Below are 27,308 nucleotides of genomic sequence, written 5' to 3'. Positions count from 1 at the left end.
AGATCCTCCGGAGTTTTTCTGACACTCCAGTGGCTTACGGGGGTGACTATATTTCTCCAAATGTTCTGCTTCTCCCCAGTTTGTTTTCGTGACCTTGTGGATGTTTAGCCAAGACCCAGTCTGGCTAGCCACAAGCTTTCAAAGCACACCTGAGAGGGTCTGTAGACTCTTTTTGTTGTTACCGCGTCAGCCCGATATTGCAGAGTCCTAAGAAGCCCCAGCTTGGGTTCCAGTGGGTGGTGTGAGCCAAAAAGCAGATAGCGGTGTGTGTGGGTAGGTTTCCTGTAGGCCTCCTTGCCCAAATGCACCCCTTTCCTTGCCTTGCAAGACACAGTCCAAAGCGGGTCATTTGCTATTCGATGCCTTCGTCACCGAATAGCAAATGGTGCAATATGATGCCAGCTAAGGGTGTTAGCGTTGTTGCCAGATACTTAGCAATGTTGTGTGTGACAGAGTTGATTCTCTTTGGGAATCAGTAGTCAAAATGGCTGAACCTTGGCCCTGGATAATGCTGGACCTCCTGAGCGAGTTAAAGCATAAGGCCAGAGACTTTTCGAATGCCGAAGAAAGTCTCCACAGTTGTCGCTAAGCCAGGATATCTTAGGAGCTTTCTTCAAGGACCTGGATGACTTGGGTCTTTGCTTAGGGCCGCTTTGCAAGGCCAAAAAGGGATAGGAGTGCGTTGGCCGGGAATCGAACCCGGGTCAACTGCTTGGAAGGCAGCTATGCTCACCACTATACCACCAACGCAAGGCTGTCCGGGGCCTGTGCCACTATCTCTATCCAATTCGTGTCACACGTGGCGCTGATAAGAACCACGCCCCAGCGCAAGGTCAACTTGCTGCCATACGAATTGACCACTAGAAAGATAAGCTCGAAACATTTCCCCGTTTGTAGAGGGAATGGAAGAGAAGCCAGTCGATATGGTAAAGGTGGGGCCGTGCAGTGCGCATGAATGCCACTGACTGGGCCAAAACGTTGCGATGCCATACGCCCAACGTGGGGCTCGAACCCACGACCCTGAGATTAAGAGTCTCATGCTCTACCGACTGAGCTAGCCGGGCTAAGACGCTGCCTCCCGTGTGGCCTCTTGCTACCAACTGACGCCAAACACTTTTTGCTAACTTTCGGCCCAATTTGTTTTGATAGACGCAATGCGCTTCCAAACACTCCTGCGCTTACTTGCTGTCAGGGAGGTACATCACCGTTGCTGCTGTGGTTTTTGGGCTCTCAACAAAACGCGGTAGGTGCTTCGATTGTGTTTTCTCGCTGTGCAAAACGTGAAGCCGAGCTTTCCCACATCACAGCTGCCAAGGCATTTGACCTTTCAGGCAGAGGCGGCATAGACCAATCCCTCAAGGCAGAAGGACTAACGCAAAGGGCAAAGCGCTGGCTTTGAATGCAAGGAGTCACGGGCTACGACCCACCGGCGGCCCCTTCGATAGCTCAGCTGGTAGAGCGGAGGACTGTAGCGTCAACGTAGTAATCCTTAGGTCGCTGGTTCGATTCCGGCTCGAAGGATGCCCTCTTTTACCCTGCCTCTCTCCCCCTTTAACTAGAAGGCACTCTAGAAGGCACTCTAGAAATGTGCAATTGGGAAGCCTTTTAAGGAACTTTGTTTTTATTATTCATGTCTCCCTCGGCCGGTGCGCCGGCCCTCGGCGTGCAGTCTCTGTGGCGCAATCGGTTAGCGCGTTCGGCTGTTAACCGAAAGGTTGGTGGTTCGAGCCCACCCAGGGACGCTCATGTTTTCTCCATTACCTCAGTGGGGCCCGAAGGCTAAAACAAAGCGTGTCCTTTGGCTCTCTTCAGGTGACCGGCAACTGAGCAGACAAACAAGCGTTCACTGGAGACCCTTGCAAATGTACTAGCCGTTTGTTGAAGAGGTTTACATAGTTGATCGAGCCACTTCTTTGGCTCAGGAAGATAACTGCAGCACTTCTAGTCACACCTTAAGACAATCACCATGTGAATGTGTCGATGTTGATTGTCCAAGAACAGGGGGAGGTGTGAAAATTGTAGAACCGCCCTGTTCAAGTTAGATGATCCCATTGTTGGTGGCAGGAAGCCTGCATAGCTATTGGTGCCTAGATCGGCGTGGCTAAAGGTGACAATTGTTGTCAAATCGCTTGGCTAGCTAGAGCGATGTTCAAAATGGGCAGTGCAGATAGTGCCGATGTACAAGCTTCCGTCCCAGTGTATTGCTGGACTTGAAGTACACAGCGATGCAATTGTTGTTAAAGATCCTCCGGAGTTTTTCTGACACTCCAGTGGCTTACGGGGGTGACTATATTTCTCCAAATGTTCTGCTTCTCCCCAGTTTGTTTTCGTGACCTTGTGGATGTTTAGCCAAGACCCAGTCTGGCTAGCCACAAGCTTTCAAAGCACACCTGAGAGGGTCTGTAGACTCTTTTTGTTGTTACCGCGTCAGCCCGATATTGCAGAGTCCTAAGAAGCCCCAGCTTGGGTTCCAGTGGGTGGTGTGAGCCAAAAAGCAGATAGCGGTGTGTGTGGGTAGGTTTCCTGTAGGCCTCCTTGCCCAAATGCACCCCTTTCCTTGCCTTGCAAGACACAGTCCAAAGCGGGTCATTTGCTATTCGATGCCTTTGTCACCGAATAGCAAATGGTGCAATATGATGCCAGCTAAGGGTGTTAGCGTTGTTGCCAGATACTTAGCAATGTTGTGTGTGACAGAGTTGATTCTCTTTGGGAATCAGTAGTCAAAATGGCTGAACCTTGGCCCTGGATAATGCTGGACCTCCTGAGCGAGTTAAAGCATAAGGCCAGAGACTTTTCGAATGCCGAAGAAAGTCTCCACAGTTGTCGCTAAGCCAGGATATCTTAGGAGCTTTCTTCAAGGACCTGGATGACTTGGGTCTTTGCTTAGGGCCGCTTTGCAAGGCCAAAAAGGGATAGGAGTGCGTTGGCCGGGAATCGAACCCGGGTCAACTGCTTGGAAGGCAGCTATGCTCACCACTATAACACCAACGCAAGGCTGTCCGGGGCCTGTGCCACTATCTCTATCCAATTCGTGTCACACGTGGCGCTGATAAGAACCACGCCCCAGCGCAAGGTCAACTTGCTGCCATACGAATTGACCACTAGAAAGATAAGCTCGAAACATTTCCCCGTTTGTAGAGGGAATGGAAGAGAAGCCAGTCGATATGGTAAAGGTGGGGCCGTGCAGTGCGCATGAATGCCACTGACTGGGCCAAAACGTTGCGATGCCATACGCCCAACGTGGGGCTCGAACCCACGACCCTGAGATTAAGAGTCTCATGCTCTACCGACTGAGCTAGCCGGGCTAAGACGCTGCCTCCCGTGTGGCCTCTTGCTACCAACTGACGCCAAACACTTTTTGCTAACTTTCGGCCCAATTTGTTTTGATAGACGCAATGCGCTTCCAAACACTCCTGCGCTTACTTGCTGTCAGGGAGGTACATCACCGTTGCTGCTGTGGTTTTTGGGCTCCCAACAAAACGCGGTAGGTGCTTCGATTGTGTTTTCTCGCTGTGCAAAACGTGAAGCCGAGCTTTCCCACATCACAGCTGCCAAGGCATTTGACCTTTCAGGCAGAGGCGGCATAGACCAATCCCTCAAGGCAGAAGGACTAACGCAAAGGGCAAAGCGCTGGCTTTGAATGCAAGGAGTCACGGGCTACGACCCACCGGCGGCCCCTTCGATAGCTCAGCTGGTAGAGCGGAGGACTGTAGCGTCAACGTAGTAATCCTTAGGTCGCTGGTTCGATTCCGGCTCGAAGGATGCCCTCTTTTACCCTGCCTCTCTCCCCCTTTAACTAGAAGGCACTCTAGAAGGCACTCTAGAAATGTGCAATTGGGAAGCCTTTTAAGGAACTTTGTTTTTATTATTCATGTCCCCCTCGGCCGGTGCGCCGGCCCTCAGCGTGCAGTCTCTGTGGCGCAATCGGTTAGCGCGTTCGGCTGTTAACCGAAAGGTTGGTGGTTCGAGCCCACCCAGGGACGCTCATGTTTTCTCCATTACCTCAGTGGGGCCCGAAGGCTAAAACAAAGCGTGTCCTTTGGCTCTCTTCAGGTGACCGGCAACTGAGCAGACAAACAAGCGTTCACTGGAGACCCTTGCAAATGTACTAGCCGTTTGTTGAAGAGGTTTACATAGTTGATCGAGCCACTTCTTTGGCTCAGGAAGATAACTGCAGCACTTCTAGTCACACCTTAAGACAATCACCATGTGAATGTGTCGATGTTGATTGTCCAAGAACAGGGGGAGGTGTGAAAATTGTAGAACCGCCCTGTTCAAGTTAGATGATCCCATTGTTGGTGGCAGGAAGCCTGCATAGCTATTGGTGCCTAGATCGGCGTGGCTAAAGGTGACAATTGTTGTCAAATCGCTTGGCTAGCTAGAGCGATGTTCAAAATGGGCAGTGCAGATAGTGCCGATGTACAAGCTTCCGTCCCAGTGTATTGCTGGACTTGAAGTACACAGCGATGCAATTGTTGTTAAAGATCCTCCGGAGTTTTTCTGACACTCCAGTGGCTTACGGGGGTGACTATATTTCTCCAAATGTTCTGCTTCTCCCTAGTTTGTTTTCGTGACCTTGTGGATGTTTAGCCAAGACCCAGTCTGGCTAGCCACAAGCTTTCAAAGCACACCTGAGAGGGTCTGTAGACTCTTTTTGTTGTTACCGCGTCAGCCCGATATTGCAGAGTCCTAAGAAGCCCCAGCTTGGGTTCCAGTGGGTGGTGTGAGCCAAAAAGCAGATAGCGGTGTGTGTGGGTAGGTTTCCTGTAGGCCTCCTTGCCCAAATGCACCCCTTTCCTTGCCTTGCAAGACACAGTCCAAAGCGGGTCATTTGCTATTCGATGCCTTCGTCACCGAATAGCAAATGGTGCAATATGATGCCAGCTAAGGGTGTTAGCGTTGTTGCCAGATACTTAGCAATGTTGTGTGTGACAGAGTTGATTCTCTTTGGGAATCAGTAGTCAAAATGGCTGAACCTTGGCCCTGGATAATGCTGGACCTCCTGAGCGAGTTAAAGCATAAGGCCAGAGACTTTTCGAATGCCGAAGAAAGTCTCCACAGTTGTCGCTAAGCCAGGATATCTTAGGAGCTTTCTTCAAGGACCTGGATGACTTGGGTCTTTGCTTAGGGCCGCTTTGCAAGGCCAAAAAGGGATAGGAGTGCGTTGGCCGGGAATCGAACCCGGGTCAACTGCTTGGAAGGCAGCTATGCTCACCACTATACCACCAACGCAAGGCTGTCCGGGGCCTGTGCCACTATCTCTATCCAATTCGTGTCACACGTGGCGCTGATAAGAACCACGCCCCAGCGCAAGGTCAACTTGCTGCCATACGAATTGACCACTAGAAAGATAAGCTCGAAACATTTCCCCGTTTGTAGAGGGAATGGAAGAGAAGCCAGTCGATATGGTAAAGGTGGGGCCGTGCAGTGCGCATGAATGCCACTGACTGGGCCAAAACGTTGCGATGCCATACGCCCAACGTGGGGCTCGAACCCACGACCCTGAGATTAAGAGTCTCATGCTCTACCGACTGAGCTAGCCGGGCTAAGACGCTGCCTCCCGTGTGGCCTCTTGCTACCAACTGACGCCAAACACTTTTTGCTAACTTTCGGCCCAATTTGTTTTGATAGACGCAATGCGCTTCCAAACACTCCTGCGCTTACTTGCTGTCAGGGAGGTACATCACCGTTGCTGCTGTGGTTTTTGGGCTCCCAACAAAACGCGGTAGGTGCTTCGATTGTGTTTTCTCGCTGTGCAAAACGTGAAGCCGAGCTTTCCCACATCACAGCTGCCAAGGCATTTGACCTTTCAGGCAGAGGCGGCATAGACCAATCCCTCAAGGCAGAAGGACTAACGCAAAGGGCAAAGCGCTGGCTTTGAATGCAAGGAGTCACGGGCTACGACCCACCGGCGGGCCCTTCGATAGCTCAGCTGGTAGAGCGGAGGACTGTAGCGTCAACGTAGTAATCCTTAGGTCGCTGGTTCGATTCCGGCTCGAAGGATGCCCTCTTTTACCCTGCCTCTCTCCCCCTTTAACTAGAAGGCACTCTAGAAGGCACTCTAGAAATGTGCAATTGGGAAGCCTTTTAAGGAACTTTGTTTTTATTATTCATGTCTCCCTCGGCCGGTGCGCCGGCCCTCGGCGTGCAGTCTCTGTGGCGCAATCGGTTAGCGCGTTCGGCTGTTAACCGAAAGGTTGGTGGTTCGAGCCCACCCAGGGACGCTCATGTTTTCTCCATTACCTCAGTGGGGCCCGAAGGCTAAAACAAAGCGTGTCCTTTGGCTCTCTTCAGGTGACCGGCAACTGAGCAGACAAACAAGCGTTCACTGGAGACCCTTGCAAATGTACTAGCCGTTTGTTGAAGAGGTTTACATAGTTGATCGAGCCACTTCTTTGGCTCAGGAAGATAACTGCAGCACTTCTAGTCACACCTTAAGACAATCACCATGTGAATGTGTCGATGTTGATTGTCCAAGAACAGGGGGAGGTGTGAAAATTGTAGAACCGCCCTGTTCAAGTTAGATGATCCCATTGTTGGTGGCAGGAAGCCTGCATAGCTATTGGTGCCTAGATCGGCGTGGCTAAAGGTGACAATTGTTGTCAAATCGCTTGGCTAGCTAGAGCGATGTTCAAAATGGGCAGTGCAGATAGTGCCGATGTACAAGCTTCCGTCCCAGTGTATTGCTGGACTTGAAGTACACAGCGATGCAATTGTTGTTAAAGATCCTCCGGAGTTTTTCTGACACTCCAGTGGCTTACGGGGGTGACTATATTTCTCCAAATGTTCTGCTTCTCCCCAGTTTGTTTTCGTGACCTTGTGGATGTTTAGCCAAGACCCAGTCTGGCTAGCCACAAGCTTTCAAAGCACACCTGAGAGGGTCTGTAGACTCTTTTTGTTGTTACCGCGTCAGCCCGATATTGCAGAGTCCTAAGAAGCCCCAGCTTGGGTTCCAGTGGGTGGTGTGAGCCAAAAAGCAGATAGCGGTGTGTGTGGGTAGGTTTCCTGTAGGCCTCCTTGCCCAAATGCACCCCTTTCCTTGCCTTGCAAGACACAGTCCAAAGCGGGTCATTTGCTATTCGATGCCTTCGTCACCGAATAGCAAATGGTGCAATATGATGCCAGCTAAGGGTGTTAGCGTTGTTGCCAGATACTTAGCAATGTTGTGTGTGACAGAGTTGATTCTCTTTGGGAATCAGTAGTCAAAATGGCTGAACCTTGGCCCTGGATAATGCTGGACCTCCTGAGCGAGTTAAAGCATAAGGCCAGAGACTTTTCGAATGCCGAAGAAAGTCTCCACAGTTGTCGCTAAGCCAGGATATCTTAGGAGCTTTCTTCAAGGACCTGGATGACTTGGGTCTTTGCTTAGGGCCGCTTTGCAAGGCCAAAAAGGGATAGGAGTGCGTTGGCCGGGAATCGAACCGGGTCAACTGCTTGGAAGGCAGCTATGCTCACCACTATACCACCAACGCAAGGCTGTCCGGGGCCTGTGCCACTATCTCTATCCAATTCGTGTCACACGTGGCGCTGATAAGAACCACGCCCCAGCGCAAGGTCAACTTGCTGCCATACGAATTGACCACTAGAAAGATAAGCTCGAAACATTTCCCCGTTTGTAGAGGGAATGGAAGAGAAGCCAGTCGATATGGTAAAGGTGGGGCCGTGCAGTGCGCATGAATGCCACTGACTGGGCCAAAACGTTGCGATGCCATACGCCCAACGTGGGGCTCGAACCCACGACCCTGAGATTAAGAGTCTCATGCTCTACCGACTGAGCTAGCCGGGCTAAGACACTGCCTCCCGTGTGGCCTCTTGCTACCAACTGACGCCAAACACTTTTTGCTAACTTTCGGCCCAATTTGTTTTGATAGACGCAATGCGCTTCCAAACACTCCTGCGCTTACTTGCTGTCAGGGAGGTACATCACCGTTGCTGCTGTGGTTTTTGGGCTCCCAACAAAACGCGGTAGGTGCTTCGATTGTGTTTTCTCGCTGTGCAAAACGTGAAGCCGAGCTTTCCCACATCACAGCTGCCAAGGCATTTGACCTTTCAGGCAGAGGCGGCATAGACCAATCCCTCAAGGCAGAAGGACTAACGCAAAGGGCAAAGCGCTGGCTTTGAATGCAAGGAGTCACGGGCTACGACCCACCGGCGGCCCCTTCGATAGCTCAGCTGGTAGAGCGGAGGACTGTAGCGTCAACGTAGTAATCCTTAGGTCGCTGGTTCGATTCCGGCTCGAAGGATGCCCTCTTTTACCCTGCCTCTCTCCCCCTTTAACTAGAAGGCACTCTAGAAGGCACTCTAGAAATGTGCAATTGGGAAGCCTTTTAAGGAACTTTGTTTTTATTATTCATGTCTCCCTCGGCCGGTGCGCCGGCCCTCGGCGTGCAGTCTCTGTGGCGCAATCGGTTAGCGCGTTCGGCTGTTAACCGAAAGGTTGGTGGTTCGAGCCCACCCAGGGACGCTCATGTTTTCTCCATTACCTCAGTGGGGCCCGAAGGCTAAAACAAAGCGTGTCCTTTGGCTCTCTTCAGGTGACCGGCAACTGAGCAGACAAACAAGCGTTCACTGGAGACCCTTGCAAATGTACTAGCCGTTTGTTGAAGAGGTTTACATAGTTGATCGAGCCACTTCTTTGGCTCAGGAAGATAACTGCAGCACTTCTAGTCACACCTTAAGACAATCACCATGTGAATGTGTCGATGTTGATTGTCCAAGAACAGGGGGAGGTGTGAAAATTGTAGAACCGCCCTGTTCAAGTTAGATGATCCCATTGTTGGTGGCAGGAAGCCTGCATAGCTATTGGTGCCTAGATCGGCGTGGCTAAAGGTGACAATTGTTGTCAAATCGCTTGGCTAGCTAGAGCGATGTTCAAAATGGGCAGTGCAGATAGTGCCGATGTACAAGCTTCCGTCCCAGTGTATTGCTGGACTTGAAGTACACAGCGATGCAATTGTTGTTAAAGATCCTCCGGAGTTTTTCTGACACTCCAGTGGCTTACGGGGGTGACTATATTTCTCCAAATGTTCTGCTTCTCCCCAGTTTGTTTTCGTGACCTTGTGGATGTTTAGCCAAGACCCAGTCTGGCTAGCCACAAGCTTTCAAAGCACACCTGAGAGGGTCTGTAGACTCTTTTTGTTGTTACCGCGTCAGCCCGATATTGCAGAGTCCTAAGAAGCCCCAGCTTGGGTTCCAGTGGGTGGTGTGAGCCAAAAAGCAGATAGCGGTGTGTGTGGGTAGGTTTCCTGTAGGCCTCCTTGCCCAAATGCACCCCTTTCCTTGCCTTGCAAGACACAGTCCAAAGCGGGTCATTTGCTATTCGATGCCTTCGTCACCGAATAGCAAATGGTGCAATATGATGCCAGCTAAGGGTGTTAGCGTTGTTGCCAGATACTTAGCAATGTTGTGTGTGACAGAGTTGATTCTCTTTGGGAATCAGTAGTCAAAATGGCTGAACCTTGGCCCTGGATAATGCTGGACCTCCTGAGCGAGTTAAAGCATAAGGCCAGAGACTTTTCGAATGCCGAAGAAAGTCTCCACAGTTGTCGCTAAGCCAGGATATCTTAGGAGCTTTCTTCAAGGACCTGGATGACTTGGGTCTTTGCTTAGGGCCGCTTTGCAAGGCCAAAAAGGGATAGGAGTGCGTTGGCCGGGAATCGAACCCGGGTCAACTGCTTGGAAGGCAGCTATGCTCACCACTATACCACCAACGCAAGGCTGTCCGGGGCCTGTGCCACTATCTCTATCCAATTCGTGTCACACGTGGCGCTGATAAGAACCACGCCCCAGCGCAAGGTCAACTTGCTGCCATACGAATTGACCACTAGAAAGATAAGCTCGAAACATTTCCCCGTTTGTAGAGGGAATGGAAGAGAAGCCAGTCGATATGGTAAAGGTGGGGCCGTGCAGTGCGCATGAATGCCACTGACTGGGCCAAAACGTTGCGATGCCATACGCCCAACGTGGGGCTCGAACCCACGACCCTGAGATTAAGAGTCTCATGCTCTACCGACTGAGCTAGCCGGGCTAAGACGCTGCCTCCCGTGTGGCCTCTTGCTACCAACTGACGCCAAACACTTTTTGCTAACTTTCGGCCCAATTTGTTTTGATAGACGCAATGCGCTTCCAAACACTCCTGCGCTTACTTGCTGTCAGGGAGGTACATCACCGTTGCTGCTGTGGTTTTTGGGCTCCCAACAAAACGCGGTAGGTGCTTCGATTGTGTTTTCTCGCTGTGCAAAACGTGAAGCCGAGCTTTCCCACATCACAGCTGCCAAGGCATTTGACCTTTCAGGCAGAGGCGGCATAGACCAATCCCTCAAGGCAGAAGGACTAACGCAAAGGGCAAAGCGCTGGCTTTGAATGCAAGGAGTCACGGGCTACGACCCACCGGCGGCCCCTTCGATAGCTCAGCTGGTAGAGCGGAGGACTGTAGCGTCAACGTAGTAATCCTTAGGTCGCTGGTTCGATTCCGGCTCGAAGGATGCCCTCTTTTACCCTGCCTCTCTCCCCCTTTAACTAGAAGGCACTCTAGAAGGCACTCTAGAAATGTGCAATTGGGAAGCCTTTTAAGGAACTTTGTTTTTATTATTCATGTCTCCCTCGGCCGGTGCGCCGGCCCTCGGCGTGCAGTCTCTGTGGCGCAATCGGTTAGCGCGTTCGGCTGTTAACCGAAAGGTTGGTGGTTCGAGCCCACCCAGGGACGCTCATGTTTTCTCCATTACCTCAGTGGGGCCCGAAGGCTAAAACAAAGCGTGTCATTTGGCTCTCTTCAGGTGACCGGCAACTGAGCAGACAAACAAGTGTTCACTGGAGACCCTTGCAAATGTACTAGCCGTTTGTTGAAGAGGTTTACATAGTTGATCGAGCCACTTCTTTGGCTCAGGAAGATAACTGCAGCACTTCTAGTCACACCTTAAGACAATCACCATGTGAATGTGTCGATGTTGATTGTCCAAGAACAGGGGGAGGTGTGAAAATTGTAGAACCGCCCTGTTCAAGTTAGATGATCCCATTGTTGGTGGCAGGAAGCCTGCATAGCTATTGGTGCCTAGATCGGCGTGGCTAAAGGTGACAATTGTTGTCAAATCGCTTGGCTAGCTAGAGCGATGTTCAAAATGGGCAGTGCAGATAGTGCCGATGTACAAGCTTCCGTCCCAGTGTATTGCTGGACTTGAAGTACACAGCGATGCAATTGTTGTTAAAGATCCTCCGGAGTTTTTCTGACACTCCAGTGGCTTACGGGGGTGACTATATTTCTCCAAATGTTCTGCTTCTCCCCAGTTTGTTTTCGTGACCTTGTGGATGTTTAGCCAAGACCCAGTCTGGCTAGCCACAAGCTTTCAAAGCACACCTGAGAGGGTCTGTAGACTCTTTTTGTTGTTACCGCGTCAGCCCGATATTGCAGAGTCCTAAGAAGCCCCAGCTTGGGTTCCAGTGGGTGGTGTGAGCCAAAAAGCAGATAGCGGTGTGTGTGGGTAGGTTTCCTGTAGGCCTCCTTGCCCAAATGCACCCCTTTCCTTGCCTTGCAAGACACAGTCCAAAGCGGGTCATTTGCTATTCGATGCCTTCGTCACCGAATAGCAAATGGTGCAATATGATGCCAGCTAAGGGTGTTAGCGTTGTTGCCAGATACTTAGCAATGTTGTGTGTGACAGAGTTGATTCTCTTTGGGAATCAGTAGTCAAAATGGCTGAACCTTGGCCCTGGATAATGCTGGACCTCCTGAGCAAGTTAAAGCATAAGGCCAGAGACTTTTCGAATGCCGAAGAAAGTCTCCACAGTTGTCGCTAAGCCAGGATATCTTAGGAGCTTTCTTCAAGGACCTGGATGACTTGGGTCTTTGCTTAGGGCCGCTTTGCAAGGCCAAAAAGGGATAGGAGTGCGTTGGCCGGGAATCGAACCCGGGTCAACTGCTTGGAAGGCAGCTATGCTCACCACTATACCACCAACGCAAGGCTGTCCGGGGCCTGTGCCACTATCTCTATCCAATTCGTGTCACACGTGGCGCTGATAAGAACCACGCCCCAGCGCAAGGTCAACTTGCTGCCATACGAATTGACCACTAGAAAGATAAGCTCGAAACATTTCCCCGTTTGTAGAGGGAATGGAAGAGAAGCCAGTCGATATGGTAAAGGTGGGGCCGTGCAGTGCGCATGAATGCCACTGACTGGGCCAAAACGTTGCGATGCCATACGCCCAACGTGGGGCTCGAACCCACGACCCTGAGATTAAGAGTCTCATGCTCTACCGACTGAGCTAGCCGGGCTAAGACGCTGCCTCCCGTGTGGCCTCTTGCTACCAACTGACGCCAAACACTTTTTGCTAACTTTCGGCCCAATTTGTTTTGATAGACGCAATGCGCTTCCAAACACTCCTGCGCTTACTTGCTGTCAGGGAGGTACATCACCGTTGCTGCTGTGGTTTTTGGGCTCCCAACAAAACGCGGTAGGTGCTTCGATTGTGTTTTCTCGCTGTGCAAAACGTGAAGCCGAGCTTTCCCACATCACAGCTGCCAAGGCATTTGACCTTTCAGGCAGAGGCGGCATAGACCAATCCCTCAAGGCAGAAGGACTAACGCAAAGGGCAAAGCGCTGGCTTTGAATGCAAGGAGTCACGGGCTACGACCCACCGGCGGCCCCTTCGATAGCTCAGCTGGTAGAGCGGAGGACTGTAGCGTCAACGTAGTAATCCTTAGGTCGCTGGTTCGATTCCGGCTCGAAGGATGCCCTCTTTTACCCTGCCTCTCTCCCCCTTTAACTAGAAGGCACTCTAGAAGGCACTCTAGAAATGTGCAATTGGGAAGCCTTTTAAGGAACTTTGTTTTTATTATTCATGTCTCCCTCGGCCGGTGCGCCAGCCCTCGGCGTGCAGTCTCTGTGGCGCAATCGGTTAGCGCGTTCGGCTGTTAACCGAAAGGTTGGTGGTTCGAGCCCACCCAGGGACGCTCATGTTTTCTCCATTACCTCAGTGGGGCCCGAAGGCTAAAACAAAGCGTGTCCTTTGGCTCTCTTCAGGTGACCGGCAACTGAGCAGACAAACAAGCGTTCACTGGAGACCCTTGCAAATGTACTAGCCGTTTGTTGAAGAGGTTTACATAGTTGATCGAGCCACTTCTTTGGCTCAGGAAGATAACTGCAGCACTTCTAGTCACACCTTAAGACAATCACCATGTGAATGTGTCGATGTTGATTGTCCAAGAACAGGGGGAGGTGTGAAAATTGTAGAACCGCCCTGTTCAAGTTAGATGATCCCATTGTTGGTGGCAGGAAGCCTGCATAGCTATTGGTGCCTAGATCGGCGTGGCTAAAGGTGACAATTGTTGTCAAATCGCTTGGCTAGCTAGAGCGATGTTCAAAATGGGCAGTGCAGATAGTGCCGATGTACAAGCTTCCGTCCCAGTGTATTGCTGGACTTGAAGTACACAGCGATGCAATTGTTGTTAAAGATCCTCCGGAGTTTTTCTGACACTCCAGTGGCTTACGGGGGTGACTATATTTCTCCAAATGTTCTGCTTCTCCCCAGTTTGTTTTCGTGACCTTGTGGATGTTTAGCCAAGACCCAGTCTGGCTAGCCACAAGCTTTCAAAGCACACCTGAGAGGGTCTGTAGACTCTTTTTGTTGTTACCGCGTCAGCCCGATATTGCAGAGTCCTAAGAAGCCCCAGCTTGGGTTCCAGTGGGTGGTGTGAGCCAAAAAGCAGATAGCGGTGTGTGTGGGTAGGTTTCCTGTAGGCCTCCTTGCCCAAATGCACCCCTTTCCTTGCCTTGCAAGACACAGTCCAAAGCGGGTCATTTGCTATTCGATGCCTTCGTCACCGAATAGCAAATGGTGCAATATGATGCCAGCTAAGGGTGTTAGCGTTGTTGCCAGATACTTAGCAATGTTGTGTGTGACAGAGTTGATTCTCTTTGGGAATCAGTAGTCAAAATGGCTGAACCTTGGCCCTGGATAATGCTGGACCTCCTGAGCGAGTTAAAGCATAAGGCCAGAGACTTTTCGAATGCCGAAGAAAGTCTCCACAGTTGTCGCTAAGCCAGGATATCTTAGGAGCTTTCTTCAAGGACCTGGATGACTTGGGTCTTTGCTTAGGGCCGCTTTGCAAGGCCAAAAAGGGATAGGAGTGCGTTGGCCGGGAATCGAACCCGGGTCAACTGCTTGGAAGGCAGCTATGCTCACCACTATACCACCAACGCAAGGCTGTCCGGGGCCTGTGCCACTATCTCTATCCAATTCGTGTCACACGTGGCGCTGATAAGAACCACGCCCCAGCGCAAGGTCAACTTGCTGCCATACGAATTGACCACTAGAAAGATAAGCTCGAAACATTTCCCCGTTTGTAGAGGGAATGGAAGAGAAGCCAGTCGATATGGTAAAGGTGGGGCCGTGCAGTGCGCATGAATGCCACTGACTGGGCCAAAACGTTGCGATGCCATACGCCCAACGTGGGGCTCGAACCCACGACCCTGAGATTAAGAGTCTCATGCTCTACCGACTGAGCTAGTCGGGCTAAGACGCTGCCTCCCGTGTGGCCTCTTGCTACCAACTGACGCCAAACACTTTTTGCTAACTTTCGGCCCAATTTGTTTTGATAGACGCAATGCGCTTCCAAACACTCCTGCGCTTACTTGCTGTCAGGGAGGTACATCACCGTTGCTGCTGTGGTTTTTGGGCTCCCAACAAAACGCGGTAGGTGCTTCGATTGTGTTTTCTCGCTGTGCAAAACGTGAAGCCGAGCTTTCCCACATCACAGCTGCCAAGGCATTTGACCTTTCAGGCAGAGGCGGCATAGACCAATCCCTCAAGGCAGAAGGACTAACGCAAAGGGCAAAGCGCTGGCTTTGAATGCAAGGAGTCACGGGCTACGACCCACCGGTGGCCCCTTCGATAGCTCAGCTGGTAGAGCGGAGGACTGTAGCGTCAACGTAGTAATCCTTAGGTCGCTGGTTCGATTCCGGCTCGAAGGATGCCCTCTTTTACCCTGCCTCTCTCCCCCTTTAACTAGAAGGCACTCTAGAAGGCACTCTAGAAATGTGCAATTGGGAAGCCTTTTAAGGAACTTTGTTTTTATTATTCATGTCTCCCTCGGCCGGTGCGCCAGCCCTCGGCGTGCAGTCTCTGTGGCGCAATCGGTTAGCGCGTACGGCTGTTAACCAAAAGGTTGGTGGTTCGAGCCCACCCAGGGACGCTCATGTTTTCTCCATTACCTCAGTGGGGCCCGAAGGCTAAAACAAAGCGTGTCCTTTGGCTCTCTTCAGGTGACCGGCAACTGAGCAGACAAACAAGCGTTCACTGGAGACCCTTGCAAATGTACTAGCCGTTTGTTGAAGAGGTTTACATAGTTGATCGAGCCACTTCTTTGGCTCAGGAAGATAACTGCAGCACTTCTAGTCACACCTTAAGACAATCACCATGTGAATGTGTCGATGTTGATTGTCCAAGAACAGGGGGAGGTGTGAAAATTGTAGAACCGCCCTGTTCAAGTTAGATGATCCCATTGTTGGTGGCAGGAAGCCTGCATAGCTATTGGTGCCTAGATCGGCGTGGCTAAAGGTGACAATTGTTGTCAAATCGCTTGGCTAGCTAGAGCGATGTTCAAAATGGGCAGTGCAGATAGTGCCGATGTACAAGCTTCCGTCCCAGTGTATTGCTGGACTTGAAGTACACAGCGATGCAATTGTTGTTAAAGATCCTCCGGAGTTTTTCTGACACTCCAGTGGCTTACGGGGGTGACTATATTTCTCCAAATGTTCTGCTTCTCCCCAGTTTGTTTTCGTGACCTTGTGGATGTTTAGCCAAGACCCAGTCTGGCTAGCCACAAGCTTTCAAAGCACACCTGAGAGGGTCTGTAGACTCTTTTTGTTGTTACCGCGTCAGCCCGATATTGCAGAGTCCTAAGAAGCCCCAGCTTGGGTTCCAGTGGGTGGTGTGAGCCAAAAAGCAGATAGCGGTGTGTGTGGGTAGGTTTCCTGTAGGCCTCCTTGCCCAAATGCACCCCTTTCCTTGCCTTGCAAGACACAGTCCAAAGCGGGTCATTTGCTATTCGATGCCTTCGTCACCGAATAGCAAATGGTGCAATATGATGCCAGCTAAGGGTGTTAGCGTTGTTGCCAGATACTTAGCAATGTTGTGTGTGACAGAGTTGATTCTCTTTGGGAATCAGTAGTCAAAATGGCTGAACCTTGGCCCTGGATAATGCTGGACCTCCTGAGCGAGTTAAAGCATAAGGCCAGAGACTTTTCGAATGCCGAAGAAAGTCTCCACAGTTGTCGCTAAGCCAGGATATCTTAGGAGCTTTCTTCAAGGACCTGGATGACTTGGGTCTTTGCTTAGGGCCGCTTTGCAAGGCCAAAAAGGGATAGGAGTGCGTTGGCCGGGAATCGAACCCGGGTCAACTGCTTGGAAGGCAGCTATGCTCACCACTATACCACCAACGCAAGGCTGTCCGGGGCCTGTGCCACTATCTCTATCCAATTCGTGTCACACGTGGCGCTGATAAGAACCACGCCCCAGCGCAAGGTCAACTTGCTGCCATACGAATTGACCACTAGAAAGATAAGCTCGAAACATTTCCCCGTTTGTAGAGGGAATGGAAGAGAAGCCAGTCGATATGGTAAAGGTGGGGCCGTGCAGTGCGCATGAATGCCACTGACTGGGCCAAAACGTTGCGATGCCATACGCCCAACGTGGGGCTCGAACCCACGACCCTGAGATTAAGAGTCTCATGCTCTACCGACTGAGCTAGCCGGGCTAAGACGCTGCCTCCCGTGTGGCCTCTTGCTACCAACTGACGCCAAACACTTTTTGCTAACTTTCGGCCCAATTTGTTTTGATAGACGCAATGCGCTTCCAAACACTCCTGCGCTTACTTGCTGTCAGGGAGGTACATCACCGTTGCTGCTGTGGTTTTTGGGCTCCCAACAAAACGCGGTAGGTGCTTCGATTGTGTTTTCTCGCTGTGCAAAACGTGAAGCCGAGCTTTCCCACATCACAGCTGCCAAGGCATTTGACCTTTCAGGCAGAGGCGGCATAGACCAATCCCTCAAGGCAGAAGGACTAACGCAAAGGGCAAAGCGCTGGCTTTGAATGCAAGGAGTCACGGGCTACGACCCACCGGCGGCCCCTTCGATAGCTCAGCTGGTAGAGCGGAGGACTGTAGCGTCAACGTAGTAATCCTTAGGTCGCTGGTTCGATTCCGGCTCGAAGGATGCCCTCTTTTACCCTGCCTCTCTCCCCCTTTAACTAGAAGGCACTCTAGAAGGCACTCTAGAAATGTGCAATTGGGAAGCCTTTTAAGGAACTTTGTTTTTATTATTCATGTCTCCCTCGGCCGGTGCGCCGGCCCTCGGCGTGCAGTCTCTGTGGCGCAATCGGTTAGCGCGTTCGGCTGTTAACCGAAAGGTTGGTGGTTCGAGCCCACCCAGGGACGCTCATGTTTTCTCCATTACCTCAGTGGGGCCCGAAGGCTAAAACAAAGCGTGTCCTTTGGCTCTCTTCAGGTGACCGGCAACTGAGCAGACAAACAAGCGTTCACTGGAGACCCTTGCAAATGTACTAGCCGTTTGTTGAAGAGGTTTACATAGTTGATCGAGCCACTTCTTTGGCTCAGGAAGATAACTGCAGCACTTCTAGTCACACCTTAAGACAATCACCATGTGAATGTGTCGATGTTGATTGTCCAAGAACAGGGGGAGGTGTGAAAATTGTAGAACCGCCCTGTTCAAGTTAGATGATCCCATTGTTGGTGGCAGGAAGCCTGCATAGCTATTGGTGCCTAGATCGGCGTGGCTAAAGGTGACAATTGTTGTCAAATCGCTTGGCTAGCTAGAGCGATGTTCAAAATGGGCAGTGCAGATAGTGCCGATGTACAAGCTTCCGTCCCAGTGTATTGCTGGACTTGAAGTACACAGCGATGCAATTGTTGTTAAAGATCCTCCGGAGTTTTTCTGACACTCCAGTGGCTTACGGGGGTGACTATATTTCTCCAAATGTTCTGCTTCTCCCCAGTTTGTTTTCGTGACCTTGTGGATGTTTAGCCAAGACCCAGTCTGGCTAGCCACAAGCTTTCAAAGCACACCTGAGAGGGTCTGTAGACTCTTTTTGTTGTTACCGCGTCAGCCCGATATTGCAGAGTCCTAAGAAGCCCCAGCTTGGGTTCCAGTGGGTGGTGTGAGCCAAAAAGCAGATAGCGGTGTGTGTGGGTAGGTTTCCTGTAGGCCTCCTTGCCCAAATGCACCCCTTTCCTTGCCTTGCAAGACACAGTCCAAAACGGGTCATTTGCTATTCGATGCCTTCGTCACCGAATAGCAAATGGTGCAATATGATGCCAGCTAAGGGTGTTAGCGTTGTTGCCAGATACTTAGCAATGTTGTGTGTGACAGAGTTGATTCTCTTTGGGAATCAGTAGTCAAAATGGCTGAACCTTGGCCCTGGATAATGCTGGACCTCCTGAGCGAGTTAAAGCATAAGGCCAGAGACTTTTCGAATGCCGAAGAAAGTCTCCACAGTTGTCGCTAAGCCAGGATATCTTAGGAGCTTTCTTCAAGGACCTGGATGACTTGGGTCTTTGCTTAGGGCCGCTTTGCAAGGCCAAAAAGGGATAGGAGTGCGTTGGCCGGGAATCGAACCCGGGTCAACTGCTTGGAAGGCAGCTATGCTCACCACTATACCACCAACGCAAGGCTGTCCGGGGCCTGTGCCACTATCTCTATCCAATTCGTGTCACACGTGGCGCTGATAAGAACCACGCCCCAGCGCAAGGTCAACTTGCTGCCATACGAATTGACCACTAGAAAGATAAGCTCGAAACATTTCCCCGTTTGTAGAGGGAATGGAAGAGAAGCCAGTCGATATGGTAAAGGTGGGGCCGTGCAGTGCGCATGAATGCCACTGACTGGGCCAAAACGTTGCGATGCCATACGCCCAACGTGGGGCTCGAACCCACGACCCTGAGATTAAGAGTCTCATGCTCTACCGACTGAGCTAGCCGGGCTAAGACGCTGCCTCCCGTGTGGCCTCTTGCTACCAACTGACGCCAAACACTTTTTGCTAACTTTCGGCCCAATTTGTTTTGATAGACGCAATGCGCTTCCAAACACTCCTGCGCTTACTTGCTGTCAGGGAGGTACATCACCGTTGCTGCTGTGGTTTTTGGGCTCCCAACAAAACGCGGTAGGTGCTTCGATTGTGTTTTCTCGCTGTGCAAAACGTGAAGCCGAGCTTTCCCACATCACAGCTGCCAAGGCATTTGACCTTTCAGGCAGAGGCGGCATAGACCAATCCCTCAAGGCAGAAGGACTAACGCAAAGGGCAAAGCGCTGGCTTTGAATGCAAGGAGTCACGGGCTACAACCCACCGGCGGCCCCTTCGATAGCTCAGCTGGTAGAGCGGAGGACTGTAGCGTCAACGTAGTAATCCTTAGGTCGCTGGTTCGATTCCGGCTCGAAGGATGCCCTCTTTTACCCTGCCTCTCTCCCCCTTTAACTAGAAGGCACTCTAGAAGGCACTCTAGAAATGTGCAATTGGGAAGCCTTTTAAGGAACTTTGTTTTTATTATTCATGTCTCCCTCGGCCGGTGCGCCGGCCCTCGGCGTGCAGTCTCTGTGGCGCAATCGGTTAGCGCGTTCGGCTGTTAACCGAAAGGTTGGTGGTTCGAGCCCACCCAGGGATGCTCATGTTTTCTCCATTACCTCAGTGGGGCCCGAAGGCTAAAACAAAGCGTGTCCTTTGGCTCTCTTCAGGTGACCGGCAACTGAGCAGACAAACAAGCGTTCACTGGAGACCCTTGCAAATGTACTAGCCGTTTGTTGAAGAGGTTTACATAGTTGATCGAGCCACTTCTTTGGCTCAGGAAGATAACTGCAGCACTTCTAGTCACACCTTAAGACAATCACCATGTGAATGTGTCGATGTTGATTGTCCAAGAACAGGGGGAGGTGTGAAAATTGTAGAACCGCCCTGTTCAAGTTAGATGATCCCATTGTTGGTGGCAGGAAGCCTGCATAGCTATTGGTGCCTAGATCGGCGTGGCTAAAGGTGACAATTGTTGTCAAATCGCTTGGCTAGCTAGAGCGATGTTCAAAATGGGCAGTGCAGATAGTGCCGATGTACAAGCTTCCGTCCCAGTGTATTGCTGGACTTGAAGTACACAGCGATGCAATTGTTGTTAAAGATCCTCCGGAGTTTTTCTGACACTCCAGTGGCTTACGGGGGTGACTATATTTCTCCAAATGTTCTGCTTCTCCCCAGTTTGTTTTCGTGACCTTGTGGATGTTTAGCCAAGACCCAGTCTGGCTAGCCACAAGCTTTCAAAGCACACCTGAGAGGGTCTGTAGACTCTTTTTGTTGTTACCGCGTCAGCCCGATATTGCAGAGTCCTAAGAAGCCCCAGCTTGGGTTCCAGTGGGTGGTGTGAGCCAAAAAGCAGATAGCGGTGTGTGTGGGTAGGTTTCCTGTAGGCCTCCTTGCCCAAATGCACCCCTTTCCTTGCCTTGCAAGACACAGTCCAAAGCGGGTCATTTGCTATTCGATGCCTTCGTCACCGAATAGCAAATGGTGCAATATGATGCCAGCTAAGGGTGTTAGCGTTGTTGCCAGATACTTAGCAATGTTGTGTGTGACAGAGTTGATTCTCTTTGGGAATCAGTAGTCAAAATGGCTGAACCTTGGCCCTGGATAATGCTGGACCTCCTGAGCGAGTTAAAGCATAAGGCCAGAGACTTTTCGAATGCCGAAGAAAGTCTCCACAGTTGTCGCTAAGCCAGGATATCTTAGGAGCTTTCTTCAAGGACCTGGATGACTTGGGTCTTTGCTTAGGGCCGCTTTGCAAGGCCAAAAAGGGATAGGAGTGCGTTGGCCGGGAATCGAACCCGGGTCAACTGCTTGGAAGGCAGCTATGCTCACCACTATACCACCAACGCAAGGCTGTCCGGGGCCTGTGCCACTATCTCTATCCAATTCGTGTCACACGTGGCGCTGATAAGAACCACGCCCCAGCGCAAGGTCAACTTGCTGCCATACGAATTGACCACTAGAAAGATAAGCTCGAAACATTTCCCCATTTGTAGAGGGAATGGAAGAGAAGCCAGTCGATATGGTAAAGGTGGGGCCGTGCAGTGCGCATGAATGCCACTGACTGGGCCAAAACGTTGCGATGCCATACGCCCAACGTGGGGCTCGAACCCACGACCCTGAGATTAAGAGTCTCATGCTCTACCGACTGAGCTAGCCGGGCTAAGACGCTGCCTCCCGTGTGGCCTCTTGCTACCAACTGACGCCAAACACTTTTTGCTAACTTTCGGCCCAATTTGTTTTGATAGACGCAATGCGCTTCCAAACACTCCTGCGCTTACTTGCTGTCAGGGAGGTACATCACCGTTGCTGCTGTGGTTTTTGGGCTCCCAACAAAACGCGGTAGGTGCTTCGATTGTGTTTTCTCGCTGTGCAAAACGTGAAGCCGAGCTTTCCCACATCACAGCTGCCAAGGCATTTGACCTTTCAGGCAGAGGCGGCATAGACCAATCCCTCAAGGCAGAAGGACTAACGCAAAGGGCAAAGCGCTGGCTTTGAATGCAAGGAGTCACGGGCTACGACCCACCGGCGGCCCCTTCGATAGCTCAGCTGGTAGAGCGGAGGACTGTAGCGTCAACGTAGTAATCCTTAGGTCGCTGGTTCGATTCCGGCTCGAAGGATGCCCTCTTTTACCCTGCCTCTCTCCCCCTTTAACTAGAAGGCACTCTAGAAGGCACTCTAGAAATGTGCAATTGGGAAGCCTTTTAAGGAACTTTGTTTTTATTATTCATGTCTCCCTCGGCCGGTGCGCCGGCCCTCGGCGTGCAGTCTCTGTGGCGCAATCGGTTAGCGCGTTCGGCTGTTAACCAAAAGGTTGGTGGTTCGAGCCCACCCAGGGACGCTCATGTTTTCTCCATTACCTCAGTGGGGCCCGAAGGCTAAAACAAAGCGTGTCCTTTGGCTCTCTTCAGGTGACCGGCAACTGAGCAGACAAACAAGCGTTCACTGGAGACCCTTGCAAATGTACTAGCCGTTTGTTGAAGAGGTTTACATAGTTGATCGAGCCACTTCTTTGGCTCAGGAAGATAACTGCAGCACTTCTAGTCACACCTTAAGACAATCACCATGTGAATGTGTCGATGTTGATTGTCCAAGAACAGGGGGAGGTGTGAAAATTGTAGAACCGCCCTGTTCAAGTTAGATGATCCCATTGTTGGTGGCAGGAAGCCTGCATAGCTATTGGTGCCTAGATCGGCGTGGCTAAAGGTGACAATTGTTGTCAAATCGCTTGGCTAGCTAGAGCGATGTTCAAAATGGGCAGTGCAGATAGTGCCGATGTACAAGCTTCCGTCCCAGTGTATTGCTGGACTTGAAGTACACAGCGATGCAATTGTTGTTAAAGATCCTCCGGAGTTTTTCTGACACTCCAGTGGCTTACGGGGGTGACTATATTTCTCCAAATGTTCTGCTTCTCCCCAGTTTGTTTTCGTGACCTTGTGGATGTTTAGCCAAGACCCAGTCTGGCTAGCCACAAGCTTTCAAAGCACACCTGAGAGGGTCTGTAGACTCTTTTTGTTGTTACCGCGTCAGCCCGATATTGCAGAGTCCTAAGAAGCCCCAGCTTGGGTTCCAGTGGGTGGTGTGAGCCAAAAAGCAGATAGCGGTGTGTGTGGGTAGGTTTCCTGTAGGCCTCCTTGCCCAAATGCACCCCTTTCCTTGCCTTGCAAGACACAGTCCAAAGCGGGTCATTTGCTATTCGATGCCTTCGTCACCGAATAGCAAATGGTGCAATATGATGCCAGCTAAGGGTGTTAGCGTTGTTGCCAGATACTTAGCAATGTTGTGTGTGACAGAGTTGATTCTCTTTGGGAATCAGTAGTCAAAATGGCTGAACCTTGGCCCTGGATAATGCTGGACCTCCTGAGCGAGTTAAAGCATAAGGCCAGAGACTTTTCGAATGCCGAAGAAAGTCTCCACAGTTGTCGCTAAGCCAGGATATCTTAGGAGCTTTCTTCAAGGACCTGGATGACTTGGGTCTTTGCTTAGGGCCGCTTTGCAAGGCCAAAAAGGGATAGGAGTGCGTTGGCCGGGAATCGAACCCGGGTCAACTGCTTGGAAGGCAGCTATGCTCACCACTATACCACCAACGCAAGGCTGTCCGGAGCCTGTGCCACTATCTCTATCCAATTCGTGTCACACGTGGCGCTGATAAGAACCACGCCCCAGCGCAAGGTCAACTTGCTGCCATACGAATTGACCACTAGAAAGATAAGCTCGAAACATTTCCCCGTTTGTAGAGGGAATGGAAGAGAAGCCAGTCGATATGGTAAAGGTGGGGCCGTGCAGTGCGCATGAATGCCACTGACTGGGCCAAAACGTTGCGATGCCATACGCCCAACGTGGGGCTCGAACCCACGACCCTGAGATTAAGAGTCTCATGCTCTACCGACTGAGCTAGCCGGGCTAAGACGCTGCCTCCCGTGTGGCCTCTTGCTACCAACTGACGCCAAACACTTTTTGCTAACTTTCGGCCCAATTTGTTTTGATAGACGCAATGCGCTTCCAAACACTCCTGCGCTTACTTGCTGTCAGGGAGGTACATCACCGTTGCTGCTGTGGTTTTTGGGCTCCCAACAAAACGCGGTAGGTGCTTCGATTGTGTTTTCTCGCTGTGCAAAACGTGAAGCCGAGCTTTCCCACATCACAGCTGCCAAGGCATTTGACCTTTCAGGCAGAGGCGGCATAGACCAATCCCTCAAGGCAGAAGGACTAACGCAAAGGGCAAAGCGCTGGCTTTGAATGCAAGGAGTCACGGGCTACGACCCACCGGCGGCCCCTTCGGTAGCTCAGCTGGTAGAGCGGAGGACTGTAGCGTCAACGTAGTAATCCTTAGGTCGCTGGTTCGATTCCGGCTCGAAGGATGCCCTCTTTTACCCTGCCTCTCTCCCCCTTTAACTAGAAGGCACTCTAGAAGGCACTCTAGAAATGTGCAATTGGGAAGCCTTTTAAGGAACTTTGTTTTTATTATTCATGTCTCCCTCGGCCAGTGCGCCAGCCCTCGGCGTGCAGTCTCTGTGGCGCAATCGGTTAGCGCGTTCGGCTGTTAACCGAAAGGTTGGTGGTTCGAGCCCACCCAGGGATGCTCATGTTTTCTCCATTACCTCAGTGGGGCCCGAAGGCTAAAACAAAGCGTGTCCTTTGGCTCTCTTCAGGTGACCGGCAACTGAGCAGACAAACAAGAGTTCACTGGAGACCCTTGCAAATGTACTAGCCGTTTGTTGAAGAGGTTTACATAGTTGATCGAGCCACTTCTTTGGCTCAGGAAGATAACTGCAGCACTTCTAGTCACACCTTAAGACAATCACCATGTGAATGTGTCGATGTTGATTGTCCAAGAACAGGGGGAGGTGTGAAAATTGTAGAACCGCCCTGTTCAAGTTAGATGATCCCATTGTTGGTGGCAGGAAGCCTGCATAGCTATTGGTGCCTAGATCGGCGTGGCTAAAGGTGACAATTGTTGTCAAATCGCTTGGCTAGCTAGAGCGATGTTCAAAATGGGCAGTGCAGATAGTGCCGATGTACAAGCTTCCGTCCCAGTGTATTGCTGGACTTGAAGTACACAGCGATGCAATTGTTGTTAAAGATCCTCCGGAGTTTTTCTGACACTCCAGTGGCTTACGGGGGTGACTATATTTCTCCAAATGTTCTGCTTCTCCCCAGTTTGTTTTCGTGACCTTGTGGATGTTTAGCCAAGACCCAGTCTGGCTAGCCACAAGCTTTCAAAGCACACCTGAGAGGGTCTGTAGACTCTTTTTGTTGTTACCCGCGTCAGCCCGATATTGCAGAGTCCTAAGAAGCCCCAGCTTGGGTTCCAGTGGGTGGTGTGAGCCAAAAAGCAGATAGCGGTGTGTGTGGGTAGGTTTCCTGTAGGCCTCCTTGCCCAAATGCACCCCTTTCCTTGCCTTGCAAGACACAGTCCAAAGCGGGTCATTTGCTATTCGATGCCTTCGTCACCGAATAGCAAATGGTGCAATATGATGCCAGCTAAGGGTGTTAGCGTTGTTGCCAGATACTTAGCAATGTTGTGTGTGACAGAGTTGATTCTCTTTGGGAATCAGTAGTCAAAATGGCTGAACCTTGGCCCTGGATAATGCTGGACCTCCTGAGCGAGTTAAAGCATAAGGCCAGAGACTTTTCGAATGCCGAAGAAAGTCTCCAAAGTTGTCGCTAAGCCAGGATATCTTAGGAGCTTTCTTCAAGGACCTGGATGACTTGGGTCTTTGCTTAGGGCCGCTTTGCAAGGCCAAAAAGGGATAGGAGTGCGTTGGCCGGGAATCGAACCCGGGTCAACTGCTTGGAAGGCAGCTATGCTCACCACTATACCACCAACGCAAGGCTGTCCAGGGCCTGTGCCACTATCTCTATCCAATTCGTGTCACACGTGGCGCTGATAAGAACCACGCCCCAGCGCAAGGTCAACTTGCTGCCATACGAATTGACCACTAGAAAGATAAGCTCGAAACATTTCCCCGTTTGTAGAGGGAATGGAAGAGAAGCCAGTCGATATGGTAAAGGTGGGGCCGTGCAGTGCGCATGAATGCCACTGACTGGGCCAAAACGTTGCGATGCCATACGCCCAACGTGGGGCTCGAACCCACAACCCTGAGATTAAGAGTCTCATGCTCTACCGACTGAGCTAGCCAGGCTAAGACGCTGCCTCCCTTGTGGCCTCTTGCTACCAACTGACGCCAAACACTTTTTGCTAACTTTCGGCCCAATTTGTTTTGATAGACGCAATGCGCTTCCAAACACTCCTGCGCTTACTTGCTGTCAGGGAGGTACATCACCGTTGCTGCTGTGGTTTTTGGGCTCCCAACAAAACGCGGTAGGTGCTTCGATTGTGTTTTCTCGCTGTGCAAAACGTGAAGCCGAGCTTTCCCACATCACAGCTGCCAAGGCATTTGACCTTTCAGGCAGAGGCGGCATAGACCAATCCCTCAAGGCAGAAGGACTAACGCAAAGGGCAAAGCGCTGGCTTTGAATGCAAGGAGTCACGGGCTACGACCCACCGGCGGCCCCTTCGATAGCTCAGCTGGTAGAGCGGAGGACTGTAGCGTCAACGTAGTAATCCTTAGGTCGCTGGTTCGATTCCGGCTCGAAGGATGCCCTCTTTTACCCTGCCTCTCTCCCCCTTTAACTAGAAGGCACTCTAGAAGGCACTCTAGAAATGTGCAATTGGGAAGCCTTTTAAGGAACTTTGTTTTTATTATTCATGTCTCCCTCGGCCGGTGCGCCAGCCCTCGGCGTGCAGTCTCTGTGGCGCAATCGGTTAGCGCGTTCGGCTGTTAACCGAAAGGTTGGTGGTTCGAGCCCACCCAGGGACGCTCATGTTTTCTCCATTACCTCAGTGGGGCCCCAAGGCTAAAACAAAGCGTGTCCTTTGGCTCTCTTCAGGTGACCGGCAACTGAGCAGACAAACAAGCGTTCACTGGAGACCCTTGCAAATGTACTAGCCGTTTGTTGAAGAGGTTTACATAGTTGATCGAGCCACTTCTTTGGCTCAGGAAGATAACTGCAGCACTTCTAGTCACACCTTAAGACAATCACCATGTGAATGTGTCGATGTTGATTGTCCAAGAACAGGGGGAGGTGTGAAAATTGTAGAACCGCCCTGTTCAAGTTAGATGATCCCATTGTTGGTGGCAGGAAGCCTGCATAGCTATTGGTGCCTAGATCGGCGTGGCTAAAGGTGACAATTGTTGTCAAATCGCTTGGCTAGCTAGAGTGATGTTCAAAATGGGCAGTGCAGATAGTGCCGATGTACAAGCTTCCGTCCCAGTGTATTGCTGGACTTGAAGTACACAGCGATGCAATTGTTGTTAAAGATCCTCCGGAGTTTTTCTGACACTCCAGTGGCTTACGGGGGTGACTATATTTCTCCAAATGTTCTGCTTCTCCCCAGTTTGTTTTCGTGACCTTGTGGATGTTTAGCCAAGACCCAGTCTGGCTAGCTACAAGCTTTCAAAGCACACCTGAGAGGGTCTGTAGACTCTTTTTGTTGTTACCGCGTCAGCCCGATATTGCAGAGTCCTAAGAAGCCCCAGCTTGGGTTCCAGTGGGTGGTGTGAGCCAAAAAGCAGATAGCGGTGTGTGTGGGTAGGTTTCCTGTAGGCCTCCTTGCCCAAATGCACCCCTTTCCTTGCCTTGCAAGACACAGTCCAAAGCGGGTCATTTGCTATTCGATGCCTTCGTCACCGAATAGCAAATGGTGCAATATGATGCCAGCTAAGGGTGTTAGC

General features: G+C 51.2%; 19 non-coding genes across 19 annotated transcripts; all 19 read left to right on the top strand.

Moving 5' to 3' along the window:
- Window positions 1-1,435: 1,435 nt before the first annotated feature.
- TRNAY-GUA (transfer RNA tyrosine (anticodon GUA)) lies at window positions 1,436-1,521 on the top strand. The gene is given in 2 exon segments: window positions 1,436-1,472; window positions 1,486-1,521. It is a non-coding gene; the product is annotated as a tRNA-Tyr (tRNA).
- A 147-nt stretch (window positions 1,522-1,668) lies between these two features.
- On the top strand, window positions 1,669-1,742 carry TRNAN-GUU (transfer RNA asparagine (anticodon GUU)). Its single transcript has one exon. It is a non-coding gene; the product is annotated as a tRNA-Asn (tRNA).
- A 1,934-nt stretch (window positions 1,743-3,676) lies between these two features.
- TRNAY-GUA (transfer RNA tyrosine (anticodon GUA)) lies at window positions 3,677-3,762 on the top strand. Its single transcript is given in 2 exon segments — window positions 3,677-3,713; window positions 3,727-3,762. It is a non-coding gene; the product is annotated as a tRNA-Tyr (tRNA).
- A 147-nt stretch (window positions 3,763-3,909) lies between these two features.
- TRNAN-GUU (transfer RNA asparagine (anticodon GUU)) lies at window positions 3,910-3,983 on the top strand. Its single transcript has one exon. It is a non-coding gene; the product is annotated as a tRNA-Asn (tRNA).
- A 1,934-nt stretch (window positions 3,984-5,917) lies between these two features.
- Window positions 5,918-6,003, top strand: TRNAY-GUA (transfer RNA tyrosine (anticodon GUA)). The gene is given in 2 exon segments: window positions 5,918-5,954; window positions 5,968-6,003. It is a non-coding gene; the product is annotated as a tRNA-Tyr (tRNA).
- Window positions 6,004-6,150: 147 nt separating this feature from the next.
- On the top strand, window positions 6,151-6,224 carry TRNAN-GUU (transfer RNA asparagine (anticodon GUU)). Its single transcript has one exon. It is a non-coding gene; the product is annotated as a tRNA-Asn (tRNA).
- A 1,933-nt stretch (window positions 6,225-8,157) lies between these two features.
- TRNAY-GUA (transfer RNA tyrosine (anticodon GUA)) lies at window positions 8,158-8,243 on the top strand. The gene is given in 2 exon segments: window positions 8,158-8,194; window positions 8,208-8,243. It is a non-coding gene; the product is annotated as a tRNA-Tyr (tRNA).
- A 147-nt stretch (window positions 8,244-8,390) lies between these two features.
- On the top strand, window positions 8,391-8,464 carry TRNAN-GUU (transfer RNA asparagine (anticodon GUU)). The gene has a single exon. It is a non-coding gene; the product is annotated as a tRNA-Asn (tRNA).
- Window positions 8,465-10,398: 1,934 nt separating this feature from the next.
- Window positions 10,399-10,484, top strand: TRNAY-GUA (transfer RNA tyrosine (anticodon GUA)). The gene is given in 2 exon segments: window positions 10,399-10,435; window positions 10,449-10,484. It is a non-coding gene; the product is annotated as a tRNA-Tyr (tRNA).
- Window positions 10,485-10,631: 147 nt separating this feature from the next.
- Window positions 10,632-10,705, top strand: TRNAN-GUU (transfer RNA asparagine (anticodon GUU)). The gene has a single exon. It is a non-coding gene; the product is annotated as a tRNA-Asn (tRNA).
- Window positions 10,706-12,639: 1,934 nt separating this feature from the next.
- TRNAY-GUA (transfer RNA tyrosine (anticodon GUA)) lies at window positions 12,640-12,725 on the top strand. The gene is given in 2 exon segments: window positions 12,640-12,676; window positions 12,690-12,725. It is a non-coding gene; the product is annotated as a tRNA-Tyr (tRNA).
- Window positions 12,726-12,872: 147 nt separating this feature from the next.
- Window positions 12,873-12,946, top strand: TRNAN-GUU (transfer RNA asparagine (anticodon GUU)). Its single transcript has one exon. It is a non-coding gene; the product is annotated as a tRNA-Asn (tRNA).
- A 1,934-nt stretch (window positions 12,947-14,880) lies between these two features.
- Window positions 14,881-14,966, top strand: TRNAY-GUA (transfer RNA tyrosine (anticodon GUA)). The gene is given in 2 exon segments: window positions 14,881-14,917; window positions 14,931-14,966. It is a non-coding gene; the product is annotated as a tRNA-Tyr (tRNA).
- Window positions 14,967-17,121: 2,155 nt separating this feature from the next.
- On the top strand, window positions 17,122-17,207 carry TRNAY-GUA (transfer RNA tyrosine (anticodon GUA)). The gene is given in 2 exon segments: window positions 17,122-17,158; window positions 17,172-17,207. It is a non-coding gene; the product is annotated as a tRNA-Tyr (tRNA).
- A 147-nt stretch (window positions 17,208-17,354) lies between these two features.
- TRNAN-GUU (transfer RNA asparagine (anticodon GUU)) lies at window positions 17,355-17,428 on the top strand. Its single transcript has one exon. It is a non-coding gene; the product is annotated as a tRNA-Asn (tRNA).
- A 1,934-nt stretch (window positions 17,429-19,362) lies between these two features.
- Window positions 19,363-19,448, top strand: TRNAY-GUA (transfer RNA tyrosine (anticodon GUA)). Its single transcript is given in 2 exon segments — window positions 19,363-19,399; window positions 19,413-19,448. It is a non-coding gene; the product is annotated as a tRNA-Tyr (tRNA).
- Window positions 19,449-21,603: 2,155 nt separating this feature from the next.
- On the top strand, window positions 21,604-21,689 carry TRNAY-GUA (transfer RNA tyrosine (anticodon GUA)). Its single transcript is given in 2 exon segments — window positions 21,604-21,640; window positions 21,654-21,689. It is a non-coding gene; the product is annotated as a tRNA-Tyr (tRNA).
- A 4,397-nt stretch (window positions 21,690-26,086) lies between these two features.
- On the top strand, window positions 26,087-26,172 carry TRNAY-GUA (transfer RNA tyrosine (anticodon GUA)). Its single transcript is given in 2 exon segments — window positions 26,087-26,123; window positions 26,137-26,172. It is a non-coding gene; the product is annotated as a tRNA-Tyr (tRNA).
- Window positions 26,173-26,319: 147 nt separating this feature from the next.
- Window positions 26,320-26,393, top strand: TRNAN-GUU (transfer RNA asparagine (anticodon GUU)). The gene has a single exon. It is a non-coding gene; the product is annotated as a tRNA-Asn (tRNA).
- The last annotated feature ends 915 nt before the right edge of the window (window positions 26,394-27,308 follow it).

The sequence above is a fragment of the Aquarana catesbeiana genome, unplaced genomic scaffold (genome assembly GCF_042186555.1).
Source record: "Aquarana catesbeiana isolate 2022-GZ unplaced genomic scaffold, ASM4218655v1 unanchor86, whole genome shotgun sequence".
In the NCBI taxonomy this organism is placed as follows: Eukaryota; Metazoa; Chordata; class Amphibia; order Anura; family Ranidae; genus Aquarana; species Aquarana catesbeiana.
This window is presented reverse-complemented; position numbering and strand designations above follow the sequence as displayed.